The 27,066-nt window shown below is 42.0% G+C and overlaps 1 protein-coding gene across 11 annotated transcripts in view; it reads left to right on the top strand.

The window, feature by feature from the left end:
• The window catches only part of C8H10orf71 (chromosome 8 C10orf71 homolog), a 93,085-nt gene that overhangs the window by 47,964 nt on the left and 18,055 nt on the right, over positions 1–27,066 (top strand). For 2 of the 11 annotated variants that reach the window (XR_011740301.1, XM_071811945.1), the window contains exons 1-4: positions 18,915–19,252; positions 22,550–22,777; positions 23,301–23,368; positions 24,852–25,082. The exons of 2 other annotated variants lie outside the window; for them this stretch is intronic. The gene's annotated coding sequence lies outside the window, so the exon portion shown is untranslated. Of the gene's footprint in view, positions 1–18,914; positions 19,253–21,129; positions 21,295–22,549; positions 22,778–23,300; positions 23,369–24,851; positions 25,083–27,066 lie in introns of those variants that run through there. 7 more of the 11 variants (XM_071811947.1, XM_071811946.1, XM_065843137.2 and 4 more) reach the window with 7 other exon arrangements.

Raw genomic sequence — 27,066 nt, 5'->3', positions numbered from 1 at the left:
GTAGTGGAGGTGACCTAGTCCTTTGCTCTTGTCTGCATGTGTGTGTTATGCTGTTTTAATTATTCTGGTGTCAGGAGACTGAATAGGTGAAATAGATGGAAGTGAAAGTAGGACACAAAAATCCAAATTTGGATGCCCGAAGTTAGAGACTTAAATATGTTTCTAGTTACCTTCCTGCTTTCTTTAAGCACTTACATATGGATACATAAATATCTATGTTAGCTCCTTCAGCAGGAATTTGAGCATCTATGTTGTGGTTTAAGATACTTAGGTTAGAAAATCTAACCACATTTGTCTTTCTGAAAGATCAGGCCTGAGGTGTCTCCTAGGGGGGTGGTGTTGGTGATGGGCAATTAGCAGGAAGAGCATCTCAGTGCATAGTCAGTTTGCTAGTAAAATCATCACTATGTATGATCGAGTGACAGCCAAGACTATGTTACTCACGTCTGTCTGCATCACAACATAAATTAATCTTATTGGAGGGATCTGAAACAAGACTGCTTTTCCCACTACATCTTTGAAGCACCACAGATTCAGGTGGATGTCATTTCACTGCATCGTCCATCTCCATTGAGCCTGCAGTTTCCCACTCCTCTGCCTCTCCTTATAGAGAGCACCTTCTGAATTAGATTTATTTGAAGATGTCCTTAAAAGCCTTATGTGATGTACAGCAAATGTGAGACGGCTATTCATCACAACTTATGTGAAGTTAATGCATTCTGTGATCTTCATTGCTCTGTGGAAGTCGAGCCCTTGGCCATAACATGTTTCTTGATTTCTTTCTCCCTTGTTTGTCACTGTCCTTGTTTGCCAGTCAAAAGTATATCAGACAGACCAGTTCAGGGGCAATACAGGGTTGCTTAAAGGTGTTGATGTCAGTAGAGGAAGGAACAGAACCAGCATGTGAAGTATTCAAGGGCTGACTTTGAACTATGGGAATTTGTACTATGCAAGCTGCACCAGAAAAGGGAATGTGAGGTTACTGCAGTCACTCAAGCCTGGGCAATATCTGTCATTCCAAAACTATGCTGTTAAGGACTTTGGTGAAGGGGGAGCATCAGGGAGGGGAAAACAGAAAGTGCAATGTAGGTTCTCAGGATTGCAGTCTATTGGAGGTAGAAGTGCCATTATCACAAACTCACCTATTTCTGCCCCAGAGAAGAAGTGGAAACAGTACAGATAACATTAGCTCAGGTTTCTTGGTGTGAATTTTGCAGTTTGTATAAATCTGGTCCAGTGCACATCCATGCATCTAAATTCAGATTGGGACTCCCGTGTTGAAGTGCAATCTGAAGTACACTTTTACCTCACTTGGGCTTTTATTCTCTCTGTGGACTTGCTGTAACCAGACCTGCCTGTGGGCGCTAAGTCTCTTCATGAGTTCAGCAAAGCAAGAGCTTGCAGGGTGAGGGTTGAGGAAGAGATCACACCTACATATGTACGTATTGGTCACAGAAAATCAGAGTCATCTGCCTTTGGTTATAAGTATCCTTAAATGCCACCATCCACTCCTGGGATTCCAGGAAGAAAGATCTTCACACAGATGTTGCTACTCCAGCCTCTGGGGCTGATTCTGCCTGGCAGCCTTTCTATAAAGTATTTCAGCTTGTTTTGTTACATAGTGCTAAACAGACAGGAGGCATCTGTCATCTCTTAAATGCCTGCACAGAAGTATCCTAGTATTTTAGTATCTTATTTTGTTTTCTTTATGACTAAACTATTCTGAATTTCCCAGGTTACTAGCAAGAGCCAAATACAGGAAGATTTAGGTAACATTAGGAAGATTTCAAGGTGTCTTTCATCTGTGAGGACCCTCCACCCAAAAAGTGCTTCATGCTCTGCATTAAGAGGTCATCCTTTCATCCTTGCAGCTTTATTGGAGTGAAATGAAAGACTTACCAGCACTTAGCACTTGATTGCAGCTTAGTTGAGGTTGTGTTTACTTGAGACTGCAAGGGTGCAAGACTTAGTGAGGCCCAATCTGATCATTATTCACTCTTGAGACGTATGTCTAAAGAAGAGGTTGATAGGGTCCTGTATCGCTGGGGTCCTGCGTGGAGCTTTGAGGGGGTTTTTGTTGAGGGATGGAGTGTAGAGAGGCCATGGGGAAGGGAAAGACAGGATCAGAGGTCCGAAGAACTAAATAGCTGTAGGAGGATACTGATGTTCACAGTACAGAGGCACTCTGTTACACCTCTGGCTGTAACAAAGGTGGCATGGCATCACACCACATGGTAAAGAAGAAAGGAAATGCAAAACTGAGGATCACACTAAAACTACTATGAAGTGCTGTGGCTGGTGGGGTGGAGCATAGAGGGACCAATGCTATCCAAGTAAATATATCTTGTAAAGCAGCTTTTGGGGCTCTTGGTCTGATGAAATTTTAGGTAAAACCACAAGCTTCGAAGTTGTAACATTGCAGGAGGCAAGACTGGAGTTGTAGGTGAAGGTAGAGAGCACAGTGATGTTAGTCTGAGCACAGTGATGTTAGTCTGAGCACAGACCCACTAAAAGGGCTTGACTCAGTCTACAGAGCTACAAAACTTACACAGGATTTTCCAAAGAAGGCCTGTAGCAGTCAGGTACATCTTGCAGTTGCATCCCCTGGACTGGGCACCCATCTTGCCTTGGCTGTTCAGACTCTCCTCTGTCCGTTCAGTGAACTCTTGCTATCCCATTTGGTGTGATAAAAGAAACTGCTAAAACTGGAGGCTGCTGAGTGCTGTGCTGCCTCTATTCAAATCTCTAATGAGCTCCTCCTTGTAGCTCCAGGTTTAATTAGTTTTCATTGCAATATTAATGATCCAAACAAACCATTTTAACTTTCCTGTTGCACAGCTGGAATCTTCTTATTTAGCATTCTGCTCTATAAGGGAATCACACCAACTTCCTTTCCCCTCCCCGCTTTGTCCCATTAATATGCGTTAGAATCACAGTCTCGTTGGCATAGAGTTTCAGATCTGCTATAAAACTCTAATAATTTCTAAAAATGGCATGGTTGAGCTAATGACAGACCTTCATCCAAATAGCAGAAAGATAGATTTGTCGCAGAGTTTGATAGCAGTAATGATTAATACTTCATTTATTTATCTATTTACAGTCTATCCACATTTACAGAGATTTGCTCTGTCCCCTGAGCACACATACAATCTCTCTTTAACTCCATGGTATTACAGCAGAAATGTCTCAAAACTGTCTTCTTTCTCTTTACCTCAAGAGAAGGGTATGCACTGCCCTTCCCAGAACAGATCTAAAGACTATACATCTCGAAGTCTTCTCCCATCACAATGGAATAGGTGCATCTTGCATTTCCCTCTGAAATACCCGATATGTAAGGCTCAGAGGAGGGTCTTTTTGTCACCTTCTGGTGTGTTTCAGCTCCTGGACTCATTCTGATTTGCAGAGAGTGAAATAAATTGGGTTGTAGATAATCTGGGGACGCTAGAAAGGACTAGATAATCCCATGCTGAAGGACTGCTGTGGAGTCTTGCCAGCACCTTCTCCTTCCTGAGTCTCCTGCTCAGCACTGGTATATTGCTAACACTAGATCTGGACAGTTTTGTATTTTTCTAGTCTAGAAATGAATGTTTTCTAGAAGGTCTGCAGAGAGGCTGTCAGCAGCTGGATAAAAGGGTTTTGCTGGCCATACTGCATAAGCAGAGGTCAAGATACAACTCTGAAAGTGCCAAAGAGATCTAGTTCTACTTGCAAAGACTCATTTTCATTGGGTTGTACTGTTCTAAGTGATCACATTGTTTTGGAAAATAGGACTTCGGAGTGTGAGCATGACGATAAAGGATGTCTGGTTGCTTACTTTGGCACTGCCTGCACGGTCTAAGTTCAAGAGAGCAATGAGTGACTTGATTGCAGAGTTCCAGCCACATGGCCCAGGGAGTGGAGAGCTGGAAGTGTCTTACCCAGAGTCACTGCCCTGAGATCCTGATGTAGATGGTCTTGCCTCATGCACTGCCCCCAAATCACCCCTTCTCAAAGAAGCGTGTCCTCATGCAGCATTTTCTTTCATGTAGTTATCAAGTCAGATGTGAGCTGAATACTCGCTGCTATACTTAAATCAAGCATTTATGGTATTGTAGACTTACTTGCAAACTGAAGCAACTCAGTAAGTGCAGGAAAGAAGTTGCATCATCAAGGTCTCCCCTGGCTGCTGTTGGTGTTGAGAGAATCATCCAGGAGACAGATTGGGTACTGAGGCTCAGGACTTCACTCAGTGATCCCAGGGCTCTCTCCAGCTACGTAGGATTGTAAAAATAAAACTTCCCAACTCCATCTAGCTGTTTAAATATATTTTTTTTTCTGTCTACCTAGCTGACTGAAAAGTTGGTGGGCATCTTGACTGATATGGGATTCATAAGCCATTTTCTTAACTTTTGTGATCTCACAGGGGAAAGGCTTCAATGTGTGGGGCTTTTTACCAGAACGTTTTCTCTGCAGCAGAAGCTTTTTGAAGGTTTATATCAGTGAGCTGGTTTTGGTAGTGCTTTCATTATAGTTTCCTTCATGTTAAGAAGAGTTTGTCATTCATTTGTTGAACTGGAGTAGAACTGTGAGTGGTAACCTACAAAAGCACATTATTAACATTTTGAAATTTATTTGTCCAAAGTGCTCCTGCTGGGAAGTTGTAGGTAAATGACGTGTTTGCTCTGAAGTGGGAAAAAGCAAGAACATGTGTTATTGCTTCAGAAATTGTGAGAGAAGAAGGGAGAGAGGAGGAGACAGGGAAAGGAAGGATGCTGTCTCCTTGCTCATCTGCAAAAAGTCGAACTAAACCTCACATGAACTGAAAGCAGTATCAGAATCACACCCATGCAGCCTGCACCTATAAGTATGCGTGGCGTGATGGAGGACCCTCTCCCTGGTCTGGAAGCACAGCTTATTGTCAGGCTGTGTCCTAGCTGGGAAGGGGACGATCACGAAAAAAAACGTAATAGCAACAGGGAAATAACTACCCCAAGATTTCACGTAGCCAGAGTTCCCTGTAATGCCTTCCTGCAGCTGACAGCACCACAGTATGAAAATGGGCAGTTTAGATACATTTCTTACTCCAAATGCAACTGTTGTTCAAGATTAAAATTAGTAAGATCTTTTAATACTTCCAGTTAGTCACAGCTTACTACACAAATATCTCTTACTTGGTTTATTTTCCCTATCAGTAAATATCTCTCCCCCTCTGGGAACATATTGGTGCCTACCAAACACATAAATTAAGTGGTGTGCCAAAACCAGCATGCGTGGTGGATGTGTCTGTTAGCTAAAACTGAACTCAGAGTATTCTAGCTTCTACCGGTATTTATGGTTAAGCACACCAGAAAAGTTTCAGGCAATAAGAACATGTCCATACAGATCAGTGTGGCTTGACTTAAAGGAGTTTATCGTCATCATTTCACTGGAATTCAAACCAATACAATTTACATCATATTTGCTGTGAGCTGCAGCAATGAGCCCGTGGCTAGTTAGCATGGTTCAGCTGATTTGTGGTGGCAGTCATAAACTTGTAACCTAGTTTGTCACAGGAGTACATTTGACCGCAGGTTTAGAATGTTAAACAAAGGTTTGTCATGAATGATTCAACCAAGTCAAACAATACACAAAGTTTTAAGCAGTAAGTATAACATAGGGCTCAGATTGAGATCTGATTTCCTACAGTGTCTGGGTTACTACCTATCACTGCTTACTTACCCAGGGGCTTATTGTCCTCTCTGGTCTGCCAACATAATTATGTGTGGTTTCTCCCTAAGCAAGTTCCATCAGAAAAATGAAGTTTCATTTAAGTTCTTACTGGGAGGAGTTTCAGTCTGTACTGTTTCTTCAGAGTCAAGCTGGGGAATCCAAAGGGACCAGTAAGATCCGGAGTGGGAAGATGGGGCAGTAAGGTTAAGCCAGAAAACTGCTGGGCACTAACCTCCTAACTGGCTTGACATCAATCAGCTCAGCATGTGTAATTGCAGCTTCAGTGACCTGCTTTGCTCTTTCTTCAGTCAGTTCCTTAGCTGAAATAGTGCTGTCAAGATAAAATCAAAGTAACTATACCAAGGGACGGATCTGTTTTAACAAAATTGTTTTCTAAATTGATTTAAATTGGTCTTCAAACTGTGTGCATGGCTTCCTTCAGTGACAAAAGTATGATTTTACCTCTTCCTATTTCTGGTAACTCTGCAGAGCTAAACCACCTGATAGGGGACAGGCTTGTGTCTCCATAGATGGGCATTTCTACTAAAACTGAGACAACTTTTGATAACAAAATTGTAAATGTCAGTGATGTTTCAGTTAAGAGCCTTCAGTGACTTTCTACTCCCAGACTAAATCACATGGCACTTAGAGAAAAATAGTTTTATCTCATACCAGAGCACATCTTTCACTGCCTGGTGATGCTGACATCATCTCTTAAAAACATAAGATTTCAGAAGAGTAGATGTTTATATTATTCGTATTTGATTGGCACTTTGAACCTCTGCAGGACAGCCAGCTTCAGGCTTTTTTTGTGCAGCTGTAAATGTGAATTTATGTGGTTTTGGGGGAATTGAGATCTGACTGACTTACGTAGAAACTATTAACTGCACTGTCCTCTCTTTCAATGAAATAATCATTTCTTATGCTAAAAGAAATGTAAAAGTGGGTATGTTCTGGGCACAGGCTGATGTGTTTGCATTACATACTGAATCTTTTGACTCTCAATAGAAGCATTAGAGCCAATAACCTTGTCTTAGGTGCAGATGCACTGAAAGAGAAAAGCCCAGGCACCTACCTGTAATTTCAGCAAGGGCATTTCCAAAGACAAATGGTACTGCAGGAGCTAGGTGCATTTATAGTTGTTTATGAATAATTAATAATTATATTGGAGGTGTAGGGTTGACTGGGCACTCTTCCTCTCTAGAATTGAAATCTCATCTCAAAATCTTTAGCCATTTGGCTTGTGATTGAAAGCTGTGTGGTGTTTTCACATTGGAGCTCATTGCAGGGCAAGACTTGAAGCTGTCAATTGTTCCAAGAGCTAATGGAGTCATTAAAAATGTAGCAGCTTACTAGGGAGAAAGCAGGGTGGGTGGGGAACACGTGTTACTAGCATATGCTGTAACTAGACTGTAAGTGGTCTCCACACATTTGTGAATGATGGCTGACCTCTACTCTGCTAGGTCACATGTGTGCATGTCCATCATGACAACACACTCTGAACTTACTCCATCAGAGGCCCTTGGGAACATAACCCCTGTATCTGTCTCTAAATATAGTTCTGCTGGTCTGCAATATAAGGCAGTGGGGAGAGCTGCTGGATCGAGGAGCCATTTGGAAACTGTGCTGCAGTGATATCCACCGAGATCTCTATGCCTGGTTGGTGACCTTCTTCACTAAGAGGGTAATGTCTGCAGCTTGTAAAAGAAAAAGATGCCTCTGAATGCCTTTCCACTTTTGAAAGCTCTTCAGTGCCGGCTCAGCAGAGCAAATGAAAGCCGCAAATGGCAGTGCTTACTGTATTTGTACTGTATGAATGTAGGCAGCCATACATCTGGACAGGGAGGCATCTCCTAAGCATGGGGATGGGAATAATTCCTGGAGGTGCCTCTGACCTAGAGCTAGAGCTTTGACCTGAGCCAAAACTCTAACTAGGAACTGTTTCAAAGTCAGTTCCTGTGAAAATAAAGCCAGTAACGCCTCTCTGCCTCAATGTCCTCCTTTGTAACTCCTTTGTAAAATAAAGCTGTGTAATAGCTCACAAGGGATTAGAGAAGACTCATTCATTTGTATTTAAAGTATATCAGGATCCTTAGAGAAAAATCCCTTATTAGAATAATAATTAATTCAAACAATAACAATAATTCTGTTATCACCGTGAAATTGCAAGTATTTGGTCAACAGCACTTGACTGCAGCTTTGTTTGTCCTGCAGATTACAATGAAAAACAAATCATCCTCTCTAAGTGTTTCTGAACATGGAGGATGAAAATGATATATTGCTATCTTTTAAAAGAAAATTAAAACTTTAACTCTAAGGTGTGTGTAATAAAATGGCACTTTAATTCTCTAGTGTGCCATGCAGGCTTCTTCTGTTAATTTATTCTGTTCTTTTCTTTTTGTGCTTCATGTAATATTCTGAAGTCATTAATGTGGCAATATATTTGACCACAAAAACCTGCCTTCTAGTTTTGTTAAGACTGTGAATTAACTCCACAAATGGAAGACATTTCTTACTTCAAGGCAAACAGCTCATGCTTGGGATAAAATGATTAGCAATATGACAGATGTGCAAGAACTTCTAGGGAAAGGTTTACCTTGGTGTCTTGCCACAATATGTGGGCATAGGTCTCATGAGCCCATGGGATTCCAGCTGTCAGCAATGTGTCTCTATGGTGCAGGGTGTGGTGCAGGCACCTGTGAACACCACCACCTGAGCTGCATGGGGAAAAGGAGTGGTTAAGGAGATCAAGGACAAGCTAAGCATGTTACTGTGGTGGCTTTGGTGGCTTTCTCTCTGTGCTGGTAGGGTAGGATCATGCCTCCTAAACATCTGCTTCATGCTCAGCAGTGAAAAAGGCAAACAGAAGACTGGGAAAGCAATCAAGAATAGTATTGTGTTCCCACGTAAATCAATTCTGAATACTGTCTGTGGTAATTGCTGTCACCTCAAAAAGGTGTAGAGTAGAGAACAGTGAAAGAAAACAGATTTAAAGGTTCATTTCACAGAAAAACAGAATGTTAGGGATTGGAAGGGACCTCAAAAGATCATCTAGCCCAATCTGCCTGCCGGAGCAGGAACTGGAAAACAGCACCTGCCTTTTTAGGCAAAGGCAATCTTTGCATGTTACTCCTGTCAGCAGCATGGGCTCTGCCTGAAAGGCCCTTCAGGCAGCTGATTTTGTAGAAGGGCTGTTATCCTGCTGCAACACCCTCAGCGCTTGGTGGGATGTAGGCAAGGGGAGGCAGGTTGGGTGTCACCCCTAGGGGTACCGCTCCAGCTCTGCTCAGCAGCCCTCACTCGTGCAGAGCATGTCACCGCAGCCCAGGCATTTCACCCTCTCCTAGCTAACAGGGAAGGAAGGAGGGCATTGCCACAGGCAGATTTTCTCTGTGAGGATGACTGGGTACGTATCTTTTTAGTTCATCTTTCTGGGTGAAACACTGTTTCCTGACTGCTTTTGAAGTGAGATATAACACCCTTTCCCTATGTGAACTTACTGGTGAGAGATGACACCCCATGTTGCTCAGATTTACCAATGGTTCCAGTGTACACCTTCTCTCTTCTTCTTTTAGCCTAACTCTAAAATCCCATTGCAGTGGTCAAGAATGACACTTGTGTCTGAAGGCAAAAGCTTATGGCAAAGACAGCCTGGGGATATGGTGCTTGCCTGACACTGAGAGCTCAGCAGGAGGGTCCACAGGGCTTCTCAGGCAGAGTGACAGCTTAGTGCCTTTTGCTTAGGAAGACTGAAATGAAGGGATTTAAAGAAGAATGTGTAATTCATTTAGACATCTTTGAACTAATCCTATAAAATCTTAATCTACTCATATTTTCTGCTGGAAAATTCACAAAGAGTGAACAGAAATAGGACCAGACCAACAAAGTTTAGAAGAAAAACCATTACTTTGGTTGTTTTGTTGCTCTTAGTTTTTCCTTTAACCTTTCCTAATTTTTGTAGAACATTCCCAGTATCCGTGCTCCCTGTACATCTCCTCTTGTGCGTGTTTCATTTATATTTCCTCACCCTGGGAATCCCAGCCATTGCTGGGTTTCAGTCCACTTTCTGGGGGGCAGAGTCCTGCCACCTCTCTTTATCTGTCCCAGCACTTGGTGCCCCGACTCAGCTGTCCAGGAAAGCTCCCTCTCTCATCCACTAGGGAGGGCCATGTCCTGAGACCACGATTCTTCCTGTTGGAAGAAAGGCATTTCACATCTCCCAGAGGTGTCTGCTACCCTCCATTGATGAGAAAGTGATGGCCGGTTAACACTTATAAAAGACCAGCACTAGATGTGCTGGATTCATTCCACTGGATCTCATCTTTTTGTTCATACAGGATAGTTTGTGCTAGAGCTTTTCTTTCACTCACATCACCAATTGTGAACCATCCATGCATTCAAATGCTGAAACAAGTGTTCTTGAGTGTCTCTGATCCCTGAGGGTGAATTGTTGCACTCCTGCCCTCTCCCAATAATGATAATAATAATATTTCTATTTATAGAGCTTCAGAGTTTCCAAAAAGCCACCTTTGGGATGGAACATACCAACAGTTAGATAGTGCATAGCAACCCTAGACAACAACTTGAGACAGATGAATGTATCCAGTTGAAGCTGAAGATGAGATTTCATTTGGTAGAAGATAATTGAAAAAGTTATTAATTATTATTGTTGTTGTTTATGCAACTCTAGACTCAAGAGCAAGAGGCACTTTCTAAATACTACCAGTAGGTAGACAAAAGCGCAAAGGCACTATGATCATACCACAGTAATTTGCAGAAGGCAGAATGTGCTAATAAAAATCCTCCCTTCGAGGTTTTCCCATCTAGGACTCAGCTGATGAATAGTCCATTATTCTGGAAGAGGAGAGAACTGGAATCTCTTCCTGTCTTTTCTGTTGGTTCCCATTATAACCTTGAGCATATGGTTTAGTTGCTCTGAATCTAACATGTTCACACAGCATGTTGTAGATGTTTAACTAAAGGTGGGATCTGGAAAGCATTCCAATAGAAGTATTTGACATTAATCTCTATGTGTTTTGCAGTGTGGATTTATTCAAATTGACACTTGTTGGGTTTTTTTTGATTAAGCAATGTGACTTGGTATGTGGTACCTGGATTTATAGAACACCTTCTCTGAGTGCAAGTTTAGATGCTTGCTTACTCTGGTACTGGCCATAGTGGAAACCCCTTAAATAACATTTAAGTTTTACTCATTTCTATTTACACCACCAGTCTGCTGCTTTCTTCATATGTTTTGGTCTTACGTTACTAACATGGAAGTTTTGTATTTATTTCTTCAATTGTTTTCCTAAAAATCTGAAGACTTTCAGAATCGGTAGAGATATTTTTTCTAGTGAGATGCTTCATGCTTGTTGTGCTCAACTAGGCTGAAAAAGACTAGTCCAAGGTCTCATTAGCATCTCTTCTGTGAGGACAGCACAAAGCCCATCTTCAGAGCAATAAGCAAACAAAGAATGTTCCAGCTCCCACTCATGTTTCTGGAAGGGTTTCTGTTGATTTGAGTTGTGTCAGCTGCATCTGCCAGGCTGCTTCTGCAGTCAACATCAATTTCCAAAATATTCAACTTCCATACATCACATTGAAATGTCTGAGGGGCTACTGTCCCTTGACAGGGTTGGAATATTGAAATCAGTGAGACTCATGATCCCAAATGACATGGACACAGTTGAAAGTGTCACCAGTGGAGACATCAAACCTTTCCTCCTTGGGCTGCCTGCATACACGGTCATTTTCTTAATGGATTTCAGATACACCTTGGATTTGGGAATTACTGCTGTGTTTTGAAACAACAATACTTTCTGTCACTAGCAAAAAAGATCGTAATAAAGATGCACTTTGAGCATGCAAGGCTTAAATGCTTTAGTCTTTGCTCTACGTTGTGTGTAAACACTTAGAAATCACTGAGAATATCTGCATGAGGAATGTTATGGATTTGCCTAGAGCGCTGTTTTGGTGAACATGTTTAGTTTTGTTCCTAAGATAAGGGTCCCTGATCTCTGCAGGAAGATAATTAATCACATACGTGTTTGCAGGATTAGAATTTTCATCAGTAATAATTTTATTATTTGTTTTATGTTTATCTTTTTTGCCTAAAATGACTTTGTAAAGTTTAAAGGAAACCAGTTGTGACTTTTTTTTTTTTTTAAGACAATATTTATATCTTAATTCCCATTGTATTTTTTTTCGAATATTTGACAATGAAAGTGGATTTCAGTCCCAGGAATCCCTTTACAGCTAAGAGTAGTGTTTGGTTACCTGGTCATCTGGTTAACCCACAATAAGGCATTGTTACATAGTTTTTAGGCTGGGGAGATTCTTAGGGAATTCTCTGATGCTGTCTTCCTGTCTACTCCACATATCTTACTGACCCCATTCTCCAAATTCAGTTACAGGGAAAGGAAAAAGATCCGTCCCTCATTTTCCTGCCCATCCAGTTCCCTAGGCAGGTTGTGCCAAGGACCTTGCAGCCAGGTGTACTGGAAATGGAGGAGCTGGGCCTGATTTCTGCAGAGAATCTGCACAACTGAGCTCTGTTTCTGATCGCCACATTTTTGTTTTCTTTCTTTTCTGCAGCGGCTGCTTTCTCTTCCTCATTTGTCTCCTTTCTTCTCAGTCATTATTTAGCACTGCTCTGCATAGCAGCACATTTGCTATCTTTCAGACCAGGTTTTTAGCTGTTCTTGGCCTTTCTGTGTTTGTGTGATTTTCTCCCGCTAACCCTGATAATCTTAGTGCATCACCATCCGTTGGCTTGTTAATCTTCCATTCCTGACATTCAGCAAAACCTCAAACAATTACACATTGTTGGTTTTTTTTTTCTGAAAAGCTGGGCATAAACTTCTAGTTCTCTCTCTAGAGCTTCCTGTTTTACTGAATGCTAATTTTAGATTACTTACTCTTCTTAAATGTGACTTAAAGTCATATAATTTTATAAATACAGTATTGTAATTCTTCGGATTACTGGAATAGGAAAAAGACAAAAAGCTGTGTTGCTTCTCACAGTTAACTGGTGTGATCTGATCTGCTCTTGGACTGGACATTAAGTTAGGCGATTTTGTTTGCTGTGGTTTGTATTATAATGGCTGGCATTTTTCTGCCAAGATATGCAAAAATGAAATATTTTTGCAAACCTTTCGTGGTTTCCAATGCTTCTTTTCTGGGAAGGGTTTTGATCTAGGAAGAGCATTGGTTTGAGAAGGAGGAAGTGCAAATTTAAATTCCTTCCCTGTCTGATTTACATCTGGGCTGAAACCTCTTTCCTAAGCGAAGATGGCCTTCCCCTCATTGCCCACCAGTGCTACAGCACAAAACCATCCAAGCAGATATTTTGCACCTTGGTATTTTCTGAACACATTCTGTAGTGCTATGAGTTTTTGCAATAATACAGATATGTTTTGAAACTTCAGTGACTGCTGAGGAATAAAATTCTCATATTTTCTTCTGCTGTGCTTCACTGTTTCCTCTTCTTGGCCCACAGCAAAACCACAAAATTAAAACTCACGTAATTCAGGCAAATTTATTGAAACTGTAACAAGTTTTAATGTTTTATCTTTTCTCTCTTCACCCCTCCCCACCCAGAGATAAGCCCACATTTGAACCGCAGCTACCTTTGCAGTACCAGCTATACTGCAGCAAACACGATTTCTTCTCGTAAAACATTGGTATTCCCCAACATCTGGGGGAAGTCAGCCCTGCAAACACTGCCCAGAACCCATCTCTCAGTTGCAAAGGAATCTGGCACAGGACAGGGCCAGTGGTTCTGTGGAAAATTCCATGGAAATTCATCCAAGGTGTTGTGTACAATGTGAAGTATTGCATGAAATCTGGATGAGGGTGTTGGGGGCTGGAATAAGAATCATACTGGCTGGTTCACCTTGTCTGTGGTGGGGTGATACAGTGCAAAGGACGCTGAGAGAAGCCATGTGACACCTCTGGGTTGACTAGACTTCTGCTGCTTGGGCTCTCATATGATCCCCTAAAAATAGCACCTTATGTTTCCCATCATTGCTGTCCAGCTATTTTAATTAGCTTGTGGTCTCCTGTTTTTGCTTTGTGATTTTTAAATAGGAAATATTTATGCTAGGCCAGTAATGCCACATTCTGCCAACCTTTTTCCTTAAATTAGTTGGATTATAGCTATGTTTGTAAAATACCAAATGCATTTGTTCTAATATCTCCAAATGTCACTGACCTCTACACAATGTTTTTAAAGAAAACTAATGTTTAGATCACTCAGACTATTTACAGGCATTTTTCCCTCATCTGACCTGTCACAACTATACTAATTTCTTAACCTTTAGTTGAAAGGTTGATTCATTGTGTGTCCTGGGACAGGCTGAAGCTCTCCTGCAAATTGGAGAGTGCTGTCAGTTCCTACTGATTTTACTGACAATTCCTTATGGCTCAGAAGAGAAAGATTTCCAAAGTAAATTGGTGCCTAGTGGGCACATAGGTACCTAAAATGTTTTTTGGCTGTTTTAGATAATACTGTCTCTTTGAAAATTTGTCCCAGGTAGGACAGTGCTTTGCAGGATGAAAGCTTTACTTGCAGAATAATTTAGGCATCTTCTGATATTTAGCATTTCCTGTGGTTTCTTTTCTGCCACATCTGTCTTCCGCTCTTGGCAGAGTGTTTAATAGTGAAACAGTTACACAAAAGCATATTTTTGAGGTTCTGCAGATATGATCGGTGTATGTGAGATGGCTGTCTTACTGGTAAAAGTAATACTGCTCCTGACTGAAGAGTCAGTTTAATTTGGGGGAAATCAGTAGGATGTGGTTGTGACTGATGTCCTTGCCAAAACTGTCATTAAGGCTGTGTCTTCAGAGTCCTTCTAGCCTACATTCTGTCCCTGGAAGCCATAAAAGGGCTGCTGAGCCCCAGTTTGGTGCTATGGCTGGGCACCTCTTGGAGGTTTAGAATGAGTATTTGGGTCTGGAATCCGGAAGAGTCATCTCTGAGTCAGCTGAGTCTGGGTGCTATTGACAGGGCAGCAGCAAGGAGAGCAGATCAGGCTGTAGAAATTATTTTAAAATTGAATTTAAAGTCATAATTGCAGAGCTAAAAAGATGGTAAAAAAAGGTGGTGGAACCATCTGCCAGAAATCATAAATGCAGTCAAAAAATTAAATGTAACAAAGTTTGTTGGTTTAATAAGAAATCTTATTTCAGAGAAGAATCATAGCATTTTGCTTATTGGAAAATAATATCTCTAACTACTTTCTGAGGGCAGGATGAAAATAATTTTGATATTGTATTACATGAAGCACCATATTTTAAAATTCTGAAAGGTGAAATCAAGGATTTTTTTTTTTCTTGAAACATGTTGAAATTCCTTCCAGAGCTTTCTTTTGCAGAGGATTTTTACTTTGCCAGGCTTCATTCAAAGCTGCAATAAGGACAAATAGAGAAAGTTCCAAGCTCTTAAGGAGAGAAATTTCAATTGTTTGTCAGAGCTCTAGGAGTCCCTGGAGTTAGGACTGATAAACTCCAGCTACTGGCAAGGTCTGAGCCCTAAGGAGTAGCCCTGGAGAGATGCTGTGAATGAATCCTGCACCTGTCTCATTGCGCAAGATCTGCACAAGAGGTGGATAAAACAGCCCTTCCAGCAAGATGGAGAAATGGCCCCCAAGGAAAGAGGCTGCAGGGCTGCTACTGATGCTCAGGTGCTGGGAACCCTTCTGTCCTCACCTACATCTGCTGAGCTGAGTTTGTCAGGGCAGAAGTTTGTTCAAACTTGGATATGTATTGAGGCTGGACCCAGAAGAGGATACAGGCAGAGAGGAATATGACAGAGATCTGCTTGTCATTTCCGCTGATACCTTTGAGTAACAAAATACCTATAGCAATACTGGGACATCTTCCTCCCTCTGACCCTCAGGTCTCTGCTGCCTTCTGAAGTCAGGGGAGCTAGGTCTGACCAGAGCTTTTGTACAAAATCCAGCTGCAGGAGGAAGCAGTGATGCTCTCACAATTAGTAGAATATATACTGATGTTCAGGTAAGTCCAATGCCTTCCTGGAGGAGAAGGAAAAAATGGAGACCTCAACTCATTTTCAGGCATTCTCTCTCTTTCATCAAGGTGTGAAATACAGAGACTGAGGGAGGAGGAACAAGTGAAACACCTCCTCCCCAGAAACTGGAATCATTTCCATCATCAGAGGAGATGTACATTCAGATCAGCTTGAGAATGGAATAAAGGGATTTGGGTCCAGGTTGCTAACATGCTGCATGAAGGAGATAGAACTGACAACCACTTCCCCATCCAGACAGGTCTCATGGAGGTGGAGCCCCTTTGCTGGAAAATAAGCTGTGAAGGGCTTGGGCTGTTCCAAGGAGGCAGGTGGAGTAGCATCTGGTTTGTATTATGACTCCTTGTTCAGCGATATATTGCTGCTGGACTCCTGGGCTCATCCAGGAGCAAACATGCAGGTGATATAAACACACCCAGAGAAATGCAGGCCTTGCAAGGCTTCAGGTGGGGCACAGCAGTATCTACCTGAAAGTGTAGGGATCAATAAGCAGACCGTAGGAAGGTGTTGTCCTGTTGTGGGACATGATCTAATCCTTGGTTCATGGCTTTTGTTCAGCTCATATGACCCTGGGGTGGCTCTGTTTGGCTGATGCTCTGCACTTATTTGCCAGGTGCCCAGGCATCAAGTTATTGCACTAACTGTGATAACAGTCAACAAATCATTTGATCTGCCAAGTAAGAACTGAACCTGAATTGCTCTGCTGGACAAAAAAATGCTGTAAACAAGCAACAGAAAGCTCAATATAGTCATATTGCTCTCATGGGTTATTAAATAGGCCCCGTGCTCACGAATGCCAAGAGAATTATAAACCATTTACTTTCTACAACCAAAGCAGTTTGATGCTTGCATTTTCCTAGTCTAGAGTGGCATGCTTTCATTTCTGTTTATAATCAGTTAGATTTCCAGATACCAGGGACTTTTTGCATGTGACCGGTCCATTGACCCCTCGAGTCTGCATACTGCTTCTCTGGGATTTGCAACTCAGGCAACAAAGGAAAAAAAATATTTCACTCAGTAGGGCAAAACTCCATTTATTTACCTGAAAAAAGTGTCAAGCGGTGGGATACAAGTCAAAAAAAAAAAAAAAAAGGCTGAGAACTACTGCTCTTGGATAAGGCTCTCATGTCTGTATTCTCAGCCTTGCTAAGCATACAAAAGTTTCAATGCATGCGCACACGCGTCTGTGTGTGTTAAAGATGGAGTTCATTATACATTAACACATTCATTTTCCATTAGCGTGTTTGTGCAAATTGCACACTCTTTTCATATAAATTGAGAATTTCAGTCCAAATTGCTGTCTAGAAAAGTTCAATGTGATCTGTTATTGTTCCACACTCACTGAAAGGAAGCAGCAGGAATTTTTGCTTTTTAAATTTCCTGGGAGCAGGATAACAACATCTAAGTGCCACTGGGTTGTGTTTGTTGTGTGTTATTTGGTAATTTTCCCCTGAAGTGGTTTTATTTTGATGACAGGCCATCTGATCCCAGAGTCTCATCTGAGCACTGAATTTGCAAATATATGTATTTATTATCATCATATTTGAATAAGCATAATGCCTATCCCAAGATATGACTCCTTTCAAAGCTGGAGCCTGTAAAGCACATTCATCATGATGAATAGTGTTAACCCCAGCTGCTTTCATGCGAGAGGCCTGTTTTGGGTTTTCCAGGCAATCAGCCACCCTTCCTGCACTAGCAGTTACAATTTCTGTAGGGCTCTTTCTAGTTGCAATTCAACCTCTAAGCAGTTCATAAGTTCATGAGCTTACAGAAATCAGGGCTATACCTGCCTCTCTTCATAGACAGCAGGGATGTGTTTATTTTTAGCACAAGTATTCCAGAAATACGTTCCACCCCTCTTTAGAAATGTGTGGGAGAGACAGAAACACATATGCAGACAGTTTTGCCCACATTAGTGGCAGCAGGTGCCTGAAAACTACTTTTCTACTGTTTTCATCCCAAACATTTTTTTTCCTCAGTGTGTGCCAGTTCTCTCTGATGTGTTAATTTGTAGGTGCCATGACTCATGGTGCACCAGATCTTTGTGCATAAGTGCTCTCATGGGTGCAGGCTGTGGGTAGCTGTTGGAAGTGTGTAGTTTGGGCCAAACTTAGCAGAAGTGCCCTGATGTATGGCAAGACCAGCATTCAGTTTGGGATGAGTTAGGAGAAGCACTTGAGCAACAGCAGCCCAGACCAGGAGTTCAGGAGAGTGGGCTTTGCAAAATCTTCCTGCTGGGATCTAAAGTGAATAATACATCTCTCCCAGGTGGGGAATTCAAAGCTGAAGATTGTTTTGGAGAAGGTGGGTCGTTGTCTCTCCGAGGACTGGTAAGCTTAGACTGTTCTTCGATCACAGGCGGGATTAGTTCATCACAAGCCTCCTGGTGCTTGGACATTGTCAGGCAGCAGATACCACATGGTTGTTGCCTTGCTCATGTTGTAGCAACATAATTAGCAGCTCTTTTTTAAAATGCAAATGAGCACTGGGCTCACGTGGAGTCCTGCTTCACCATGGAAGCAGGAGTTGGGCTGTAATTGCAGGAGATTCTGCTCTTCATTTTGCTGCAGGCTGTGGCTCAAGTTCAGCATGATGCTGAGCCCCAAGAGAGCCCCATGACTTCAGTAGGGAGCTCTGTGCTCTCATCATGGCACAGGATACGCAATCCATTGTTTGTATCTGCAATACAAAACATAGCTGGGTGACTTCATGGTATATTTCCCCTTTTATTCGACATCCTATTGCAGTTCGCCAAATGAAATCCAATGCTGGCATGTGCCTCCCAGGAGGGGGTCTGGTCTTGTTTGCTTTGGAAGGACAGTGGAATGGGGTCCTTACTCCAAGAACGCTGGATACGTTTGTCCTGCCTTGATGATGAAATGAGCTATTTATGAAAAAGCACCAGTAGGACAGTAATGTGTTACTCATGTGCATACTTCTTACATTATATTTTTAATGGTGACCTTAATAAACATTTTGACTCCCACCTGTAGATACAAAAATGCAGTGCTTTAAGGTTTGAATCACTGGCAGTAGCAAGCCAATCACACAGCATTACTTTCTGTATTAGTTATCTCTGAAGCATTACCAATTGCGAATCTGAATGTAAAAATAGCTGATGACTGTTTGTTTCATCTGTCTGTTACTTGACACCGCATGGTTATTCCAATACGTATGTTTGCCTCTTCCCTACCATGATCTCCGCTTGGTTTCCCCTTGCCTGATAACTATTTAAATACATTTTACTAACTTTGGATTCCTTGTTCACTTCACTTCACCTGGCTGAGCAGGTCTGCGAGGGCTCAAGGGTTAGCTCCTCCACTTTTGTTGTTTTATTTGTTTTTCAGTGGTTGTTTCTATTAAGACAACCATGTTCAGAGAGTCTGAAACACATGAATAATGGAAAGTGTTAATAGTAAGCAGACTGCTGTAAAATGTGCTGGGGCTTTGACTTAAGGGAAGAAAGCACAGCACTGCACTGTCCCTGATCAGGAAGCTGGAGGACAGAAGGTAAGGGGGTGTTTCGTGGGTGTTTTTAAAGCAGGGAAACAGTGGAGAATGGTGGTGTCTGAGTGTGTGAATGTGTGTGCACTCAAGGGTCAGTTGTGTAATTGATCAAATAAGAGAAATCAAACAGCATTTATGTCTTCTTTCCAGTGATTAAAGGTGGATAGTCCTTTCATTTTGTCCAGCTTTTTTTCTACTCTGAAAAACGCAGGATTGCCTGTGACAGTCTCTGTGTGGAAAGAGACACGCACATAGATTTGTATGCAGTGATTACTGTTTATAACATAGAATTATTTGATAAAGGGGTATGACTTTTTTAAAAGTGCACTAAATTGCTATGAAGCTCCATTTAATTGTCCTGTGCATTGTGCTGTAAGCAGCTTTAGGTAAATATACATTGATTTCATTTTCCAGATGATTTCCTACCTACAGATAAGATACCCTTAAAAACCTTAGTGATTTGCATAGGGGGTTGAAGGTATTTTTATTTCTTTTTCAGAACAAGAGAATAACTTAAATATCTTATAGAGAGTAATTAGTATGCTACAGAGCCTGAAAAGAGCAAAATAGTTCAAATACCTAGGCAGTGCTAAAAGGCCACCACAAGTGACTGTGACTATGACTTGTATCCAATTTTAATCAGTGGAAAAATTTTTAAACGGTGTAAGCTTTTCTAAGTCCAGTTGTTGCAGAACTTAATCTGCCATCCCAAGGAACTGCATCTTATTAGCCTTGCTACAGAACTCAGCAGCAAAATAAGAACAGAAGTAATTAAAATTGAGCTTGAGAAGCCAAACTGTTTATGCTATTTTTTTTTTAGCTGGTCGTGAAGAGGTAATGTGATTACATCTCAATAAGGAAAAGTTTTCCAGCAGCACTGGTTCACACTGACTTTGTACAGTGTCAGCTAGAGGGTTCCTCACTTGTCTTTTGCCATTGCTGGGAGGGAGGCTGGGAAGAAGGAAAAGGGAGAAAAGATAAGAATGAGAAATAAGGTTTCTGGACAGGATCAAAGTCCGTGGCTCTTTTCCTTTACTTCCTCAAGGAACTGACCATATAAAAAGTAAATGTCCTTAGCTAAACGCTTGAAGGATAAGGCCTGTGGAAAATGCTAACAAATAAAAGATTCCCAGTGCACTGTAGCCCCCAGACAACTGAATTTCTCAATCCTTCCACACTTGTGACTAGGAAAGTATCTACATATGTATTTACAGCTCAGTAACCAAAACAGTGGTAACAGACACTCACCAGTGAAACTGAAGGCCACGGCTGGGTAGATGTATGCAGGTGTAATTGCATCTATGCACTGCAAACCAAAAGCACAGGGAAATTTCACTCTGTAGCCTCTTATTCCTGCCTGCTTCTCTGAAATGTTTGTCTTGTCTGTGCTTGCGTTACTAGAGCTGTGCAAAAGGCCCATGAAAATATAAATTGCTTTAAGACCAGGAAAAAAGCCAACTAACCATACGAGCCAGGTTGGGAGAAAATACCATTCACCTGTATAATTTCTGTAGCCTCGCTGATTTTATACATGCAGAAAGTTGCTGGCAGAGGCAAATTCTGCTAGCGTTTTTTAGCTGCCAAGCTTCACTGTGCTGGCTTCCCTGCAGCCGGGGTGCCAGGTCACACAGATCTTTGTCTACTATAAGCAACTGGGTGAGTCCATTGCCTTTAGTGTTAGCATGTGTTGCTTGAGGTGGTGTCACATTTTGGGACCCATGATCTGTAAGCCAACTGACGGGTGTGTGGGGAAAAGGAACACAGTGGGGGCTGCATGTGTGCACTTATAGGAGAACTTTATCCTTGACAAAAGCTTGTCCCTCTTCAGTCAAGCCTGCATGTCTATTGGGGTCGCTCAGTGATTGCTTATACATGCATATGTGTATATATACTTATATACATTTGTGTGTTTGTATTAAGCTTGGTGTTTTGTGACCATGTTGCTGTATATGGTGAAACAGACTGACACTGAGATCCTTATCCTTGGCAGTCCCAAAGAAACTGAGGCAGCATTGGAGCCATAAGAGGACAACCCTTCCCCAGAAGTGAGATTTCCCCTCCCCTTTGGATTCCCCTGGCAAACGATCCTCTTTGGAGAGGCATAGAAAGCAGATACTTAATTATAGTCCTAGGTTTCTTCATCATCCATCTCCTGTGTTTGCAAATAATTATATACAAAAAGGCATTAGCTAGTAATGATTAATCTAAATCATCTGGTAACAGTCAGACCAATTTTCTTACAAGCCAAGCAGGTCAAGTAGTGATGCATCTTTATTTTGAGTCTCTCACATACCTATATCCCAGTATTTTCAGGGATGCTTTCCCTGTTACTTACATGCTAAGTCTGAGGCCGTTTTGGGAACTGTGACAGGCCTATGACATTCAGGTACATGAAGGCCACCTAACTCATACTTTCTACTTGGAAAAGATAGAGATGAAAATCCCTGCAATATTTTTGAAAAATCTCTGAAAACCGTGCAAATAGTTAACATTTGGCTATACCTTAACATGAAGAGACAGCAAACAGCAGTATCTGGCAGTTTACAGATCCTCAGTCTCAGATGTACCTCTGTCCATCAGCTTTACCTGGATCAGACATAAGCTGTCATACCCTAAGGTCAACTTGGCTTGTCTGTCAGCTTCATTATAGGCCCTTGTACGATTCTGCATACTTCTGATGGCTTCTGTTCTGTTGAGATGTATTTCAGGTGTGTCACTGTCCCCATCATTTGCATGTCTCAAAACACTGGGCTCTGTTGTGCAGAAATGGGAGTGAGTGCTCAGGACTGTTTGGGGTGTTGCAGAAGCAACAATATGCTCAGAGAGACCTGGACCCTGCAAGCTGCATCCAGGTCCAGTGGGACAGCAGGGCAGTATTTCTGATCATGATATTGTTGTTCACTGAGACTCTCTTTTAGCTGATCAGCTTTGAATTAGTGACATTAGAACTTAATTTGTTTCTTCAAAACTGAGAAATCATTCTTTGCTCAGGTTTGTGAATTGAATGAAACCATAGACAAGTAGATAGAATCACCACTTGGCATGCAGGGGAAAATTGAGGAGAAGGACCGGGGAAGAAGTGTCTGGTGATAACACTGAGCTGTGGGTGATGCTGTTGCTTGCCTGCAGAGTTCTTCAGAGGTTCTGGGTGATCTGGAAAAGCACTGTGATTACAATATCACTGATTTTGCTGGGGGCCTGATTCAGCCAGAGTTACTGGCCTGTCTTAGGGAGCAAGTGTGGATTCTGCTTAAAACTCCTGTCATTTTCCTTTCTGTTTTTTGCATATGTCCTTTACAGAATAATCACAAGAAATGCCTTAGCATGTGCATTAACTATGAAAGAATGAGGAATTGCCTTGGGGAAACACCACACCACAAAAAAACACCAACCTCCTGTTGCACAGTGAAGAGGGAACCGGAAGGAGCTTCCATCTTGCTCAGCACAAGACCACTGCCTATCTTTTGCTCCTCAAAAGGAGGAAAATAGCATGACTTCCAGAGATAATAATATACATGAAGGGTAAAGGTGGGTGGGCTCTACCCTGCCCTCTTAAAGTCCTCCCTCTGCCAGATAGCAGACAGGAGTAAAGCAATCCACAGCTTTTTGTCCTTCAACTGGAATGGCTCTGTTATAATCACAAATGGTTAAGGAGCACTTTGTCATCAGAGGAAAGATGTTATGTGAATGGATGGTTGTGTGCTTAAGTCATATGCTCTGGCATGTACATAAGTGTGTATTTCCCTCCCTATCACACTGCTTGCTCAAGATCTGAGCTCTTTTGACTGCATTTGAAAGCTATAGCAAGGTATAAGTGAGAAATATCTCTATTTCTGCAGCCTGAGGCAGAAAATCTTGAAAACCAAATCCTCCACCTTCTCTTTCCCCCTCTGGTACAGCTACCTGTTTGTCTTTGGTAACATACAACTGGTATTTCAGGATATTGCATGTCTCTAAGTCCCATGGAATTCAGTGAGTGAGAAAACCACTCAGAACTTGAAACAATTTTGAACCCAGCATGTACAAATGGCTTGAATTCTTTTCTTCATAGAGAACAGATTCAGCAAAATCCTTGTTCAAACCCTGGAAACATTCAGAAGATATAAAGAAAAGGAGCAGGTGAGACTATCAGTAAAACAATAATGCTTGTTTTCTGCAAGCCTGTTATTTCCTGAGACTGTATCCTGTGTTGAGCGGGTGTGGGTCAGACTCTCCTTGTCAAAAAGCTTAAATGGTGTAAGTGTAAACTTGACAGTTTCAATGTGCAGGGGCTGAATTGGAGGGCAGTGTAAGTGGGGGATGGTTTCAGATTCCCCAGCCTGGAAAGAGAAATGAGGCATGGCTGGTTGCTAGCTGCAGATTTCCTTGTGTCGGTCACAGAGGAGAGTACACCTGCTTCCTTCTTGTGCCTAGTGCACTTGCTGTTATCATTACAATTTTCCCATGGCAGAAGCAGGGACTGTCTGGCATGCTCCTTTACATGGCATCCAAACCATTAGATTTGGGCTTTTGTCCATGTATTTTTCTTCTATTCCCCCTTTGTTATCTCCTGTCTCTAGACACTGCAATGCTGTGGTAGTCTACATCTTTCCCTCTACTGTGGCAAAATCTCCTTTCTCCCACTCAGGAAGTGAATACTCAGAAGCTTTCATCCTCTGAGCCTTGCTTGAGACTGAATGAAAGGAGATGAATACCTGTTTCATTAGCCAAAATCCTGTCAGAGCTCAGTGAGGGGGCTGTACCAATGCAATATCAGTTGTCACCTTGAACTAGTGAGAAAGGCTTGAGTCTTCATGATCCCAAAGACAGGTATAAGTATCACGAGCCTGAGGTGGAGCTGTGGAGATCTTTGCAGTAAGTCAGCCACGGGCAAATCCGGATGGATTTCACTATACAATATGGTGCCAAGCTACAGCACCACACTCATCTGAAGGGATTTTTTTGCAGAGGCTCGTGGTAAAGTACCATGCCCTGTGAAGGGCAGTGGGAAGGCACATTTTTGCCTTAACTGACGAATGTTAAGCTCTTCTTGTGTGATTCAGAAAACATAGACTTGGTTCCGTTCCCTGACATAGATGTCCTGTTTGATCTTGGACAAATCATTCAATTGAAGCTGGGCCTGAACTGCTGATCTGTAAATGAGACAGAAATCCCACTTGCAGTGAGAGTTTGTAAGGATAAATAGCCATGAGGTGTTCATGTACCATATTACTGGGGAGCTGTATAAATATCTCAGTGTATAATGACTGACCTAGTTATAGACAGTGGCCTTTTCCAGTCAGACATATAATGCCAAGAAATGCACTGTTTGGGTTCAGTTGCTTAAATGTCACTTGTCTGAGCTGACTTGCAGATCATGGGAGGAGCACCATCCCTTTGCCTTGTGGTTCTCATAGACTTGTGTTGTTTGTCAAGTGCTGCACCTGCTCTTTGCCTGTGTTAGTCGTGTGCTCTGTGCCTTTGACATCCTCCATCATATCTGCTTTTAACTGATTCTCCAAAGGCCGTGGGCATGGCTCAGGTAATGGAAGGAGTGAACAGGAGTTGCAAGAAAGCTTCAGTCTAGATACAACCCTTTCTGAGAGACATCTCCTTCTTCCAGACTTGACAGGCCTCTTGGCAGGATGAGGCATTTGGAGGACATTGGGAAAGGCAGTCCGGAGACCAGCTGGAAGTAACTGTTGGGTCTTTGCCATTGAACCAGAAAGGGAAAGGTAGAGAGACTTGCCATGATTCTCCATAGCTGTCGCAAGCAATCCCTGTTCCTCCCATTTTTCTTCACATGAGGTCTTCACCTCCCAGTTCTTGAAGCTTTGTGGTCTGAGCTGAAGAGGTAAGCGTTCCAGCTGGGGCCTGGAAGAGGTTCACATCCTTTGGGGAAAGGACACAGAGCAGGATGCATTACACATGGTCATCAGTTACGCTGCCTTCTTGCATTCATGCTTCAAACAGGTTGCACTGACCTTTCTTGAGCTGTGAGTCTGATGAGTCCCAGGTTCCAGCTCCCATGGCAACAGATGCACCAGCTTCAGTAGAGCTCACTGGGAGAAAAAGACTTCAGCTGTCTTTTCTCCAGAAAAAATACATTTGATTAAACAAATAAAATCCCAATCATATTCATTTTAATGACATTTCTGTGAGAAAGATAATTGGAAATTATTTTTTTTATCATTTGGAATATTTCCTTGGGGAAATTTCAAAACAAGATCACACTCTCTGTTGAAATACCATCAGAGTACTGTTTGACATAGAAAATACAATAGAAAGTTTCAGTTAATGTTAAATAACATACACCCTCTCTGACTTAAGGACAGTAATAACATACTATTTTAACTATTATGGTGTATATTACATGCTACTTCTCTTTGCCTATAGTGTAAAAATAGTTGAACGATCTAAAATGAAAATATTTTTAAATTCTGAATGAAATTTTAAATTTATAATTTAATTTATCTTCAGTATCTTTATTCCATGTGAAATTTCAGAAACAATCTAAATTAGAACATCCTCCCATCATGCACACATACACACACAGACAAACACATTTCCAAAAGCTGATATTGACCACACGATGTCAATTCAGATTGGCAGCCAGCTCTGCTGGTCCAGTTTGGGACTGTACAACATCTACTACACCACTCTTAGGTCTAGGAATTCTAGTGAACATTGTAGAAAACATTGCTATTGTTAGTGGTGAGTTATACAGGTTAGAAAATCAGAATTGCCCAGAGTACATGATTTAGTGGCATAGCAATGTGGTATTGGTTCCAAATCCCTTTCCTTCGCATGTTGGTTTTACTACCACATGGGGGTAAGGCTTGGCTCTTCAGAGATGTTGGATTTCACTTTACTGTGGTTACAGTTGCTTATGTAGCCTTCTGGATAGTGCATCAATGTCAGCTTAGGAAGTAGATGTATTGAGAGGCAACAATTCTGTTCTCAGTTATTCTACTGACGTCAGTAAAGTGACTCTAGATTTATACCAGTGTAACTGAGAACAGAAGTTGGCTCAAAGTCAAGAACAGTCTCTCCTCTTCCCTGGCCCAGAACAAGCTGTTCGAGACACAATTACTGGGCCAAATCCTCAAGGGGAATGGACCCAGTCTATGCTGGTTTTGTTCAGACACAAGGTGCCTTCACCTTGCTTTCCAGCACAATGAGCAAAGACTCAATTCTGGAATAGCTGAGGCCACCTTATTCTGTGCTAGTAATTTCTGTCAGTGTTTGGGATCTTTACTCTGAGATGGACAGATCCAGTACTCCACCCTCCATCAGCTGGAGCAGGTATTAGTAATTGAGCAAAGTGGTTCCCCTTTCCTCCAGTGGGAGAATTCAATTTGGCTGCCTTTTATGGCCACAAAGCCTAGGTGAAAGTGACCTTGTTGGATGAGGGAAATTGAGGCTCACGCTAATAGCTTTCATCTTATGACTATCTTAATCAAGAAGTTTCCTTTCTTGACACTTCAGAGAAATGTGGCTGGAGCACCATTGTCTTTCTTGCCAAGTAGCCCTCCCCTCTTTGGTGAGGGTGTTGTGATCCTTCTTCCAGTCCATGTGCCACAAAGGTTGTCCCGAGAGACAGCGTGCCTGGAGCAGCCCAGGCAGCAGGGCAGATCAGAGAGGCCATGTTCCTCTGATGTAGCCCAGTATGACCAACTCGCGCACCCTTAGCAGTCCAAGCAGCCCAGCACAAGGGATTTTCAGGTATTCTATACTAGACTACAGGGGTTTTTTGTTTCTGCTGGACATCCTCCTGGCTCCTTGTCTCTGAGGAGGACTCACAGGGTGACCTTTAACTCCTTGACATCTTTTTATCT

This window comes from Patagioenas fasciata, chromosome 8 (assembly GCF_037038585.1).
Source record: "Patagioenas fasciata isolate bPatFas1 chromosome 8, bPatFas1.hap1, whole genome shotgun sequence".
Classification (NCBI taxonomy): Eukaryota; Metazoa; Chordata; class Aves; order Columbiformes; family Columbidae; genus Patagioenas; species Patagioenas fasciata.
This window is presented reverse-complemented; position numbering and strand designations above follow the sequence as displayed.